This window comes from Canis lupus, chromosome 22 (assembly GCF_011100685.1).
Source record: "Canis lupus familiaris isolate Mischka breed German Shepherd chromosome 22, alternate assembly UU_Cfam_GSD_1.0, whole genome shotgun sequence".
In the NCBI taxonomy this organism is placed as follows: Eukaryota; Metazoa; Chordata; class Mammalia; order Carnivora; family Canidae; genus Canis; species Canis lupus.
The window spans coordinates 27,447,274-27,459,664 of record NC_049243.1 but is presented as its reverse complement, the minus strand read 5'-3'; the positions used below and the strand labels follow the sequence as shown (position 1 = coordinate 27,459,664).

At 39.2% G+C, this 12,391-nt stretch overlaps 1 long non-coding RNA gene across 9 annotated transcripts in view; it reads left to right on the top strand.

Annotated features, from left to right (window-relative positions):
* LOC111091649 overlaps positions 1 to 12,391 on the top strand; it is a 44,234-nt gene that overhangs the window by 14,378 nt on the left and 17,465 nt on the right. The window contains exons 3-5 of one of the 9 annotated variants that reach the window (XR_005376369.1): positions 7,295 to 7,450; positions 10,337 to 10,442; positions 10,934 to 11,045. The exons of 2 other annotated variants lie outside the window; for them this stretch is intronic. This is a non-coding gene — a long non-coding RNA (uncharacterized LOC111091649). Of the gene's footprint in view, positions 1 to 7,270; positions 7,451 to 10,336; positions 10,443 to 10,933; positions 11,046 to 12,391 lie in introns of all 9 variants that reach the window. 6 more of the 9 variants (XR_005376368.1, XR_005376373.1, XR_005376370.1 and 3 more) reach the window with 6 other exon arrangements.

Here is a 12,391-nt window from a genome sequence, read left to right as displayed (position 1 = left end):
TTTGTGAGTACATGCAGTGCTATAATTAAAATCATTTTACATATGTATTTTTATGTGTATCTGGGGAAAGTCCCAACACATGTAGTTGACAGATCAAAGGATATGCATATTTAAACTTTTTTATTAAAAGTGCCAGGGGATCCCTGAGTGGCTCAGCGGTTTAGTGCCTGCCTTCTGCCCAGGGCATGATCTTGGAGTCCTGGGATTGAGTCCCATATTGGGGTCCCTGCATGGAGCCTGCTTCTCCCTCTGCCTGTGTCTCTGCCTCTCTCTCTCTCTCTCTCTCCCTGTGTCTCTCATGAATAAATAAATAAAATCTTTAAAAAAAAAAGTGTCAAATTTCTCTTCAAAATTTCTACAAGAGTATGTTCTCAAAAACAATGCATGTCAGTGCCAATTTCCCACATCGTTGCCAAACCTTGAGTTATCAACTTTTATCATAATGCCAATCTCAGAAATGAGAAATGAGATTTGGTTTTAAAGTTACATTCTTTTAAATATTTTTAAATTATAGTAGAACCAATACACAGCAAAAAAAAAAAAAAAGCTAAATACCAAATTTTAACACATTAGACATCTCAAATATGTTAATTTATTCTGCACAAACCTACAAATGAAGCTTTCCCTGACATTTTGTGCATGTATTTGAACTTATAAATGTATCCACAAATTGTTCATTTTTATAATCCATCCTTTCAGATACCTCTTCATGTACAAACATGGCACCATAGCTGTTGTGTTCCTGAGTCAACCATCCTTGAACAGGTGTCATGGGTGTCACCCATCAGCTTCTGTGCTGATCTTGGCACCAGTATTCAGTGATGTCCCATGTCACATAAATACTTTATGATAGAAGGTTTTTTGCTCCTATGGTGGGTTTGAATGGTTTTAATTTATCTGCCTTATATCTATGATAGCCTTACACACTATCTCTATTACCTGCTTTATACATTGGGGTTGTACATGAGATTTCAGGTTTTTTTAAATAGCAGTCTTAGAGTTTGTGATAGGGAAATACGAAGACAACTTTGGTATCCATCATAGAGAACTAATTAAATTAATTCAGGCTGTCTACTAAGTCTATTATGACATTAAAAATAATGAGATCAATCCAAATATGAGATAATAAATACATCTCCAAGATCTATCGTTTAATGAAAAAAATGAAATGCAGAATAGGTTTATAGAATTCTGCCATTCGTGTGTTTTTTTAAGTTATGCATCCCTAGAAGTTTATATGTGATTGTCAAAACAATGTTTGGCTCATATAAGTGGAATCATGCTATATTTGTCTTTTTGTGACTGGCTTATCTCACTTAACATCATATCTTCAAGGTCATGTCCTCACAAGGTCCATGTTGTATGTAGCACAGGCCAGAATTTCCCTCTTTTTTTATAGTTGAATAATATTTCATTGTGTGTGTGTGTGTGTGTTTCCATTCATCCACTGATGGACATTTAGGTCACTTCCACGTCTTGGCTACTGAGAATAATGCTGCAAAGAGCATGGCTGCAAATCTCTCTTCACGACCCTGCTTCCCTTGGTCTTGTTTGTCTTTATGCCAGGAGCACACAGTTTTGTTTACTGTAGCTTTGTCTGTCATGTGTTTTGAAATCAAGAAACGTGAAACCTTCAGCTCAGTTCTCTCTCAAGATTATTTTGGATATTCCTAGTCTTTTGAGATTACAGATTTCAGATTTTTTTCTATTTCTGCAAAAAATTTCATTGATATTTTAATAGGGATTTCTTTGGATCTGTAGATTACCTTGAGCAGTATGGACATGTCAGCGATATTAATTGTTCAAATTCATACACATGGGATGTCTTTCTACTTATTTGTGTCTTCTTTCATTTCTTTCGGTAATGTTTTGTAGTTTTCAATGTACAAATCTTTGCCTCTTGAGTAAGTTTGTCCCTAATATTTCATTCTTTTTGATACTACCATAAAAGAAATTGTTTTCCTAATTTCCTTTTTGAAGGGATTTTGAATTGTTTACTATTTGTATACAAAAACATGACTGCTTCTTGGCATTGATTTTGTATAATGCAATTTTGGTGATTCATCTTTCGTTCTAACAGTTTTCTTGTAGAACCTTTAGTTTCCTATATGTAAGAAATGTGATCTGTAAACACAGATCATTTTACTTCTTCCTTTCCAACTTGGATGCTGTTTTTATTTTTCTTTTTTCTTACCTAACTGCAATGACTAGATTTCCAAAACAATATTGAATAGAAGTGGAGAGAGTAATAATCCTTGTCTTGTTCCTCATTTTGGAAAAGCTTTCAGTTACTCACCATTGAGTATAATGTTAGCATCATATTATGCTAATCTTAACATAATATGTTGAGGTAATTTTCTCCCTTAGTTTGTTGAGCATTTTAATCTTGAAAAGCATTGAATTTTGTCAAATTTTTTTTTCTGCATCAATTGAGATAATCATGTTATTTTTGTCCTTCATTCTGTTCATGTGGTTTATCACATTGATTAGTTTTTGCATGTTGAACCAGCCTTTCATCCCAGGGATAAATCCTAGTTGGTCATGGTATATAATCCTTTAAATGTGCTGTCAAACTTGGCTTTTAAACGTTTTGTTGAAAATTTTTGTGCTGGGGTGCCTGGATGGCACAGTTGGTTAAGCATCTGACTCTTGGTTTCTGCTTGGGTCCTGATCTCCAGGTCGTGAGATCAAGTGCCAAGTTGGGGTCCCCACTCAGCACAGAGTCTGTTTAACACCCTCCCTCTCCTCCTCCCCGTCTTACCTCCCCCACCCTCCACACTCACATGCATGTACTCTCTCTTTCTAAAAGAAATACATTTTTTTTAATAAAGTGTTTTTAAAAAGAAAATTTTTGTACCAATAATGTTCTGTAGTTTCTTTTTTCATAGCATTTTTGTCTGGAGAACCAAATGTATTTTGTTGTAAGGGAAAACATACTTCAGCCCATGATAGTATTATGTTACTATACCAGTAATAAATGAAGTTTATAGTATTGATCCTGAATTATTAAAAGAGAGAGAGAGAGAAACCATGTTTAAGTGCCTCTTTAAGAAGGCAGAAAAATGTATTATTGCTTCTAACAATAGTGGTTAATTTTTTTTAAGGTTTATTATTAAAAGGAATATTTGTCACCTACCTGAAAAGGTCTTCTTAATGTTAGATTAATAAGCTATAACCACCTGTGCTTCTCAACCCCATAGTAGTTTTCCTCTGCAAGTCTAGAAACCAAAGAATGCCACAGAAACCAAGTGTATAGTATGTGGTTTTAAGCCTAATTCATGTAAGATTAAGAGAGCTACAAACCATAACACATCATCTTTCACTGTGGAAACATAGCTCCTAACACAGTGAAGAGCAGCGGCAAAGCTGTTCAAGGAAATCTACCTGTTTTGATCCTTGTCCCTTTGGAGCAGGGAGTGATTTTGTGCACTTGTTCAGAAAGCATTAAATAGAAATTACCCATTAGTCCTTTCATCTAAAACTGCAAAATCAATTTTGGAATACAAAGAAAAGAAATTTTTTTGGCTTTTGAAATGAATTCTTTTTTCCCTCTTCATTTAATATTTGTTTTGCTAATTCTTCTGTGTCTCTGTTGATGGTATTTACTGTTCAGTTGCTAATGTAGTTTTTGGTCTTTAAAGCTTTTAACCTTTCATCTTCGGTAATTCAAGTGGGTTTAAGAAATCTCTTTCACTTTCCCATGTCCAAAAATTGATTTTCAATCAAAATCTCTTTCAGATGATCTAAACACTTTGTTACCTGTGGTGTACTCAGAATCATAGAGGCCTTTATGAACTGTCTGCTTAGTGACCTTTTTTAAAGTGCTGGTTATTGTTATGGTTTTTCTTTTTTCTTTGTCTGGTTAGTATTTTCTGCCTTTCTTTCCTCCCTTCGTTCCTCCCTTCGTTCCTTCTTTCCTTCCTTCCTTCCTTCCTTCCTTCCTTCCTTCCTTCCTTCCTGTTCTCTTTCTTTTTGAGATGGTATTAAGGGTAAGAGGAATAGGGGCTGTTGAATTTAGATACTGTATTATAGTCACAGGAAAAAGGCAGATTTTGAGAAGTTACAGTTCTTTGGGTTTTTTCTTTAGTTGGTTGGTTTATTGTTTTTTAAAGAATTTCACCATTCAAGTCTAATTTTGAACACTTGAGATGTCTGGGTTTTTCAAATGGCTATTCACATTTCTGAATCACCAAGGTAAACTTTGCTACAAATTATAGTAAAAGTTTTAACTGTTATTTCCCATCATGGCAAACAGCTTAATTGAGAAGCTTGATTATCCCTTCAGCCTTCAGAAAATCCCAGTGTCCCAAGATTGAATCCAATTTAAATTCCTTTGCATGATAAATTCTTCAGTGATGTAATAATATTATCTTACTTCCAATGATGTAGAAGGTGTGGAAATCCTTTTTCACTACATCTCTCCTTTAAAAAAAAGAAAAGAAAAGAAAGTCTTCTTTCTAAAATTTTGCAACACATTTGTTCAAATATAGCATCCTTGGTTGTTTCTTTGGGGTTTTAATTATATCAATCTTTTTATAAAAGGATTTTGAGGTAGAGCCTAGCACATTCCATTCACGCACTGCAGTGATTAATTCCTATTGCTGCTCAGTCACTTGTTACTTTATTTTTAGGGGCAAATTTATAGCAAGTCCTGGATCACATGTACAATGGTATTTGAAGTATCTGCAGCTGCTTACATAGCAGAAGTTCCAAGCTACATTCCTGTTGTGAATCATAGGTTTGTGAGGACGGTACCACAGCGGCAAGAAAAAGAATTAGCCTCGTGGAAGTGTGCATGCACTCATGGGTACATATACAAGTCTCCAAAAGGTTTCCAAATGCAAAACTGAGAGCACCCTTTAAGTGTCTTATCAGGAAGATGGCACCTTCGAAGAATGCTATTCATGTATAGTAAAGTATATTCTTGAATCACGAGTCTTCGCCACTCCTGCATACATACATATGTACAGGTACATCTGTCTATATGACACAGAGAAATACATGTATGGCATATAGATTACCCAATCATTTTTTCCAATTTTAAAATCCTACAATATTTTCTACCATAATCATCATGGGGCTACCATTGTTTAATTAGAATTGAAGACGTCCCAGTGAAGTGCAGCTGCCTGTTGTACGGTAATTTATCAAGGCCTTTTTAGTTCAATCACTGGACCTACTTTGCTTTCATATGGACCTCACACAGAAATCATTGCAAGTCACAGTGTTCATAATGGACCCTAAGCATTCAGACCCTGCAGTTAGATTGCCTGGGCTTGAATCTCAGTCCTATTTCTCAACTGGGTGACCTTGGGCAAGTGCCTCCATTTCTCTAGCCTCAATTTTGTCTATCTCCCAGGACTGCTTTATGCATGAAATGAGACAATGCACATAAAAATGCTTAGGACAGTGTGGGCACTTGATAAGCCCTTAGTACATACAAGCTATTTTTGTTATTCTGAAGAAGCCAGAGAGAGGACCAGTGCTTAGGTAGTGCTCTTAACTGAGTTGAGTGGAGAAGAAGGCCACCGTAGGAACAGGTGCATTGGGGAAATGAGCATGTGTCTCTTCAAGTAGTATCCAACAGAACACTTAAAATTCCTTAGTGATGGTACAATCTTTGAGGATGAAGGCCTCTTGAGCAAAAATGGGCTCTCTCTCAAGGAGAAAAGGATAATTGTCTCAAATGGAAGCTGACTAAAATAGGGAAGAAAGTACTTAACCTAGGCTTACTTGGGACTGAGTCTATGCTTCCTGTAGTCACAAGTTATGTAAGGAAATGTATACGTCCCCTGACAAAAATGACCATGTGTCTCAAAATATAAAAACACTACAGTGATAAGTTCATCCTAATAAATACTGTATCAGTCAACTATAACATTAAGACCATAAGGATAGAGAAAGTTGTCAGTTTTGTTCAGAGATATTTGTAGAGACTAGTACATAGTAGGCACTCGGTAAAGTTTTGCTGAATGAACTAATTATGTATGGGCTTAGGGAAGTATTCAGGATCTGGTAAATTCCATCATAAGAGACCTTCTGGCATGTCTGATTTTGAGGATCGGGATCATGTAGATGGAGATATGGAGAGGATTGTTTTGCAGGAATAAGGAATGGCACAAGATTAAAATGAGTAACTTCCATAAGGAGGAATTTTGCAGTTGGGTTAGCATGGCCCTACTTTAATGCTGTGAGCCATTCCCCTTGCAACTTCTGCTTTGTGACTCTTCCCTCTTGCTAGATGGCATTAGGGCAGCCATAGACATTTGGAGGAATCTGTCCAGGACAGTGGTTCTCAAAGGCAAGCGGAGTGGGAGTGACTTTGCTCTCCAAGGCATGTTTGGCAATGTCTGGAGATCTTTTTGGTTGTCACCCCTGGGCACACAGTATTGGAATCTACAGAGTAAAGGCCACAGATGCTGCAAAACACCCTGCAATGCACAGGACAGGCCCCACAACACAGAATTACCCAGTCCAAAATGTCTGTATGTCACATTTGGACAGTCTGGGCTAAGGGGAGCTGGAGTAGAGAATATGTTTAGTTTGGATTTGGTGGGTATGTATCCCTTCCCTCCTTGTGTAGAAAAAATGCTCGTTACATCCACTGTACCTACCAAACCCTGTGTCGTGATACAGAGGAACAAGACCAAAGGTTGTTTTGCTCTATAAAAGTGAAAGTGCGCCCTAAGATGTTCTAAGTGTAGGAGCCAAGGGCAGGCTGCTCCAAGACGGGCCACTGTGGCATAAGATTATTTCAAGTTAAAAGTAATCAAAACACAGCAGATGCAGGAAAGCTCAGCCTCCCCCTCAACTGCCTAAATTTACATCGGAAAGGAGACCCTGTAACAGGAAGAGAGCTATTAACAGAGAACCCCCACTTAACCCTTTATGCTGTGCAAAAGCTTTAGATCCCACAAAATCACCCTGGGCTGTATAGTTTGTGTTTGAAAAGAATTTATTTTGGTGAGAAAATCCGGCCTTGGTGTCTGCAAAATGTATGTAACTAACCTCTTTTCTTTTCCTCTCCTCTCCCCTCCATTCCTTTCTTTTCTTTTTTTCTTTTCTTTTCCTTTTTCTTTTCTTTTTTCTTTTCCTTTTCTTTTCTCTTCTCTTTTTCTTTTTTCTCTTCTTTTTCCTTTCTTTTCTTTCCTTTTCCTTTTCCCTTTTCTTTCTTTCTTTCTTTCTTTCTTTCTTTCTTCTTTCTTTCTTTCTTTTCTTTCTTTCTTTTCTTTTTTCTTTTCTTTCTTTTCCATCAAACTCACTGACCAAGTCCTTGTCACCCTCACTCTTGTAGTAGCCTCAGGCTGGCAGTCCTGACCCCAGAATCCATGCCCTCAAGCACTTCCATCCTAACAGTCCCGGTGCGCTGAACCTTCACAAAGTGCTGCTGTGAGCACACCACACCACCACGGACAGAGAAAGGGTCCTGGACAGGGTGCTCCCTTGACAGGTGCGCATCCACTCCCCCCCCCCCCCCCCACAGCCCCCGGCCTTGGTGCTAGGCTTGGCGACTGCCCTCCCTCCCAGTCTGTGGAGTCCCGGACCCACAGGAGACCCCTGTCTTATGCACCCACCGCGGTACCTGTCTCGGAGCTCTGGCAACAGCTGGGGCAGGGGGGGGGGGGGGGGTTCCTACTTCATGCATTTGGGAGACCTGGAAAATCATAAGCGCGTACTGCACGTTAGCCCTCGAATCTCGCTGTCCTGCCAGTCCTGCAGCTTCCCGGCCGCTCCCCGAAGCGGCTGCGGCGTTTTTGCAAGTCAGCCTTTTACGGGCACCGGTGGCTCAAGGCTGGTATCTGGTCAAAGAGAATGGAAACACAGGGCCTCCTACCGACTGGCTGTCGGGGGACACGGTTTCTCGGTCCCCAGCAGGACATCCCTAACGCAGCCCGGTCCTCCCTGCCAGGGAGCACCCACCGCTGCTCCTCGGGCAGCAGCTGCCGGGCGGCGGCGGGGCCCAGACTCTGCCCCGTGGGATGCGCAGGCCCCGCCGGGAGACGGGGAAACGCCCGGGCATGCAAGGTCAGGCTCCAGGGAAGGGGAGATGACCGAGAAGGAAGAAGAAGTAAGGGTGGGAAAGGACCCGTGTCCATGCGCCAATTACACATAAAATTGTTAACATAGAATTTTTTCAGAATTAAGACTGAATTCCCCGGAGGCAATATCTACAAGTGTGCCTGTGTGCACTTGCACGTCCCCCCCCCACACACACGCGTGCACACACACGCAGGAGTTTCTCTTCATTGCTGGGGTCCAAATTTGAGCTAACAGCTGTAACATGAAAGAGCAATCAGTGTATTCATAGATTCTTATATTTACCTTTCAGTTCCAAAGGCTGCTTATTTGTTTTGCTAATAGATTTGGGCTTTGATGACAGCCTATTGATGGGCATCAATAGACGCCTAGATTTTACAAGTATGTTTAAATTTCACAAGTCTTGAGTATTAGTTGAGGACATTCAAGCCACCAGGGCTTTCAAATTCGAACACTTCCAATAAAGGCCTGAAGCTTTACTTAGATTAACCAATTAGCAATTATAATTCAAGGGTAAGCGGAAACTGAGTTCATTAATTTGTTAATTGTGCAGCTGAACTACAGACATTAGCCTTTCACACATACTTTTAACTACATTATTTTAAATGTTCGGAAATTGTCAAAGATCTGTGTGAAAACGCAAGCCCAGGATTTTTTTTCAGAAGGAGCCAGCTCTTGACCTTGCAGCAAAATCCTCTTTTTAGTGATACATTTATTCATAAAATTGATCGTCTTAACATCTTCTTGAGTTTCAGAAACTTACAGCAATGTGCATTTATTATCCAGGATCAATGAGACTGATAAAAAATTGCAATAACTGGAGAGAATATAGTTTACTCTCTTTGAACTTTATTGTTACTTTGCATGACCCTCTTTCAATCTGACATTTTAACAACTTGGAGAAATATAGATTATAGAGGCTTGACCGAAACAGCAAATGTTTTCTCAACTAATCCCCTAAGAATTAAACCATTTAATTTTAGTGTACAGAAAAAGTGATAAATTACTTGGGATTATACCTCAAAGGTGTAAAACCTGTGCAGATGGGTTGCAAAACGATTGTGAGAGAGTAAATCTGAACTGCAAATATGAAAGATTATTTGGGCACTGACCTTCCTTATATGTTAGGAAAGCCACGTACGCTTAAATGCCTATTTCAAAACTTTAGTTGGAAGCAGTGAATCAATTCACGTCAAAGCAGACTGAAATCTGATTTTAAAAATCGAATTATTTCAGTTATTTGGTCAAAGGTTACAAGTTAGATACGTTGAATAGCTATGTTAAATATTATTCATCTCATGATAGGAAATAACTTTAATCTCTTTTTATTATGTATGAACTACTGTAACCAAGGACCAAAGGTATAAAAATCCCAAGGCCAAAAGCATGTCTAGTGAACTGGCAAAGTAAGCTATTTCTTCAATAGACTTGGTAGCCAAATACAATAAAACTCGAATTCCCATTTACATTCAACTTACTCCATGCAACTCTCAGGATCAGCAGGGAAATTCTGTGGATGGAACAGTGTCCAGTGTTTCGTAATCCTTGACAAAATGTACAGCATGCATTACTGCCTTTAGTAAATCCACTCCAAAGCCCAACCTACATCATCTTATTATTGCAATATATGGATTTTTTTTTTAAAGAGATGCACCTAATTTCAGGTGCTCAGGGCTGAGTTAGGGGCACAGGTTTCGAGGTTCCACTCGTGGGAAAAGTCACATCACAATCACACAAGTCCCCATGTATGTATTTTATCAGCTCTGTCATATCTAGTGCCATGCCAGACTGTAACATTTGTTGTTTCTTTAAAAGATTATTCTTATGGAATGCAAAATATAATTCACTTAAAGCTAATGATCTGCATAATCAAAGTCATTTTATAGCTCTCTCCATCTTAAAAAATGCTGAGAAGTCTGACTATAGGTTTAACAATCGCAGACTGTGACATTAAGCTACACACTCTCCTTTTTATCTCCCTCATAGTACGTAGTCTGACAAATGTTTGAATTCGTTAAGCTACCATGCTTTCATTTTCCTACAATTAAGTTGTAAAATAATTGCCATGATCATTAAGCGTCCATATAATACTTTACACATTCAAAGTGTTTTGCAATCATTTATTTTGCAAAGTACATTGTTCTGTAAATCAAATTTTATCATGTCCTATGTTAGTCTGAGAACCATGTTCTATATGATCAGATTAATAGGCGATATATCGATTTTAGAAGCAAACGTTGCTGCTCTTCATTCAATATGCATACCCGTTATTTATTTGTGTCCTTTGACCTTTCTGCAGCCTAAACATGTTGCCTTTATCTGGAGCCAAAAGAATCCTAAAGTAGATCAAGAGAGGTGCCTTTTCAAGGTACCACAGAGACAACTTTGTGGAGCCCCGTGAATAGGTATAAGACCTTTTACCATTCAGAGCACTCGAGCATCAGTATTTGCCACTCTGGCTCTTCTCTGTTAGAAACCCCCACAATTGGGCAGCCCAGGTGGCTTAGTGGTTTAGTGCCGCCTTTAGCCCAGGGTGTGATCCTGGAGACCAGGGATCAAGTCCCACGTCAGGCTCCCTGCATGGAGCCTGCTTATCTCTCTGCCTATGTCTCTGCCTCTCTCTCTCTCTCTCTCTCTGTGTCTCATGAATAAATAAATAAAATCCTTAAAAAAAAAAAAGAAGCCCCTCAATTATCATAAAAGCATGAAATAAACCCAAGTTCAAGTCAAGTATCTACAAGGAGATCTACTGAGTTTCTGAGTGGCAGAGATTATCTGTATGGAAATGTCAGAACCTCTCTTTTATTGGTCCCAAGACATATCTCACTAATCATTTCAGCAGAAAAGGGGTGCAGATCAAGGAATTCATTCTTCTCTTATTGTCTCTCCAACCTAGGAAGTCTTCTCAGCCATCGCTGCCACATGGGTCTCTAAACTTCCTTTCTCTTATGACTGACATCCCTTCTCCATCAGATTCCCCAGATCTGGCCCAGACCCTGCCTAGTCAGGTAAGAATGGAGCTACTGTAGGATCAGGTCCACCTTAAAATCATAGAAAAGTACAGGAGGAACAAAAGCAGAATGCTACCTAATGTCATTGTTCCCTTGTACCAAAACAGAGGCTTTGCTAGACTTAGGTCTTTGCAACAAGAGTGCCCCCTGGAAATTCTCTCTTCCTCCTGAATAGTTTCTTCTGATTTCCCCCTCCCCAACTCTAGCCCATTCTTCAAGTCTATCAGCCCTATGCCCCCACCCAATCCCAATTCCTCCCGTGGAAAGAAGCAATGCTCCACCTTACATCAGAAAGAAGAGGTTCTGCCTCTAAATCCCTTTCTGCATCCAGCAAAATTGAGCAGCACCACTTACCCTGTCTAAAACCTGGGGCTCAGGTCTCTTATGTCAGATGAGGTTGGGGTGGTGTAAGATGGGCCCTCATACTATGGTCAGAAGTGAATGAGGAGCCTGAATGTCCAGTTTGGTCTCCCAACCAGAAGGAGCCACAACTGATTCCCTTACCAGAAATGTCAATGAAGAAGAGATAAGCACCTCAACAAAGGGGATAAAATTTTTCTTGGACAAAGCAGTCTAATGTTACATTGAAGTAAGGCTATCTCTTCTATTAACTTGGTTTTGGTCTTGCCCCTTTTAATAAAATGAGTCTGTATTGTTAAATTAAGAAGTGTTAGGCACTTTCTATTTCTCTCATTCCTCCCTACAGTAGTTTATTACAATTAAAAAAAGTAGGTTGGTAAGTAGGTAGACAAGCCATAGACAGACATGTTTTTTTCTGCTTCTTTGTCTGTGGGAAAATGTTCTTTTCCTGTTCTCAGCCCATGGGTTTTGTTGGGTCAACCAATTAGATTCATCTTTCTTGACACAATGATTGATCCAGTCTCTCCCTCTTTCTCTCTCTCTCCCCAACTGAAATTTCACGTACTAAAGATCATATAAGCCTGAACTGTCAGGGTCTGTCTTTCCAGGATAAGCAGAAAGTCTGCCTGAGAATGAAGAGAGAGGGATGGACAGATAGACAGTTGATAATTGCTTGACTCTCTGAATCCAGTGATTGAAAATCCATGAACTCCCTTTCTGCTATGCCTAATCTGAGTTTGAGTTCTGACACTTTACAGCCTTATTACTGGAAAGGATTATATCCAAATGGTAACAGGAGCAATCAGGAACTTTGTGTTTTTGCTTTATCTTTACTTCCTTGTTCTTTTTTCTTTCTCTCTCTCTCTTTTTTGCAATGACTATCTTTTATCTATGTGATAAAAACAAGTAATACATAAAGATGTTTGAGTAGAGCTAAGGCAATTATAGAAATAGGTGATTCGATGGAATCCCTGAGCTAGCTT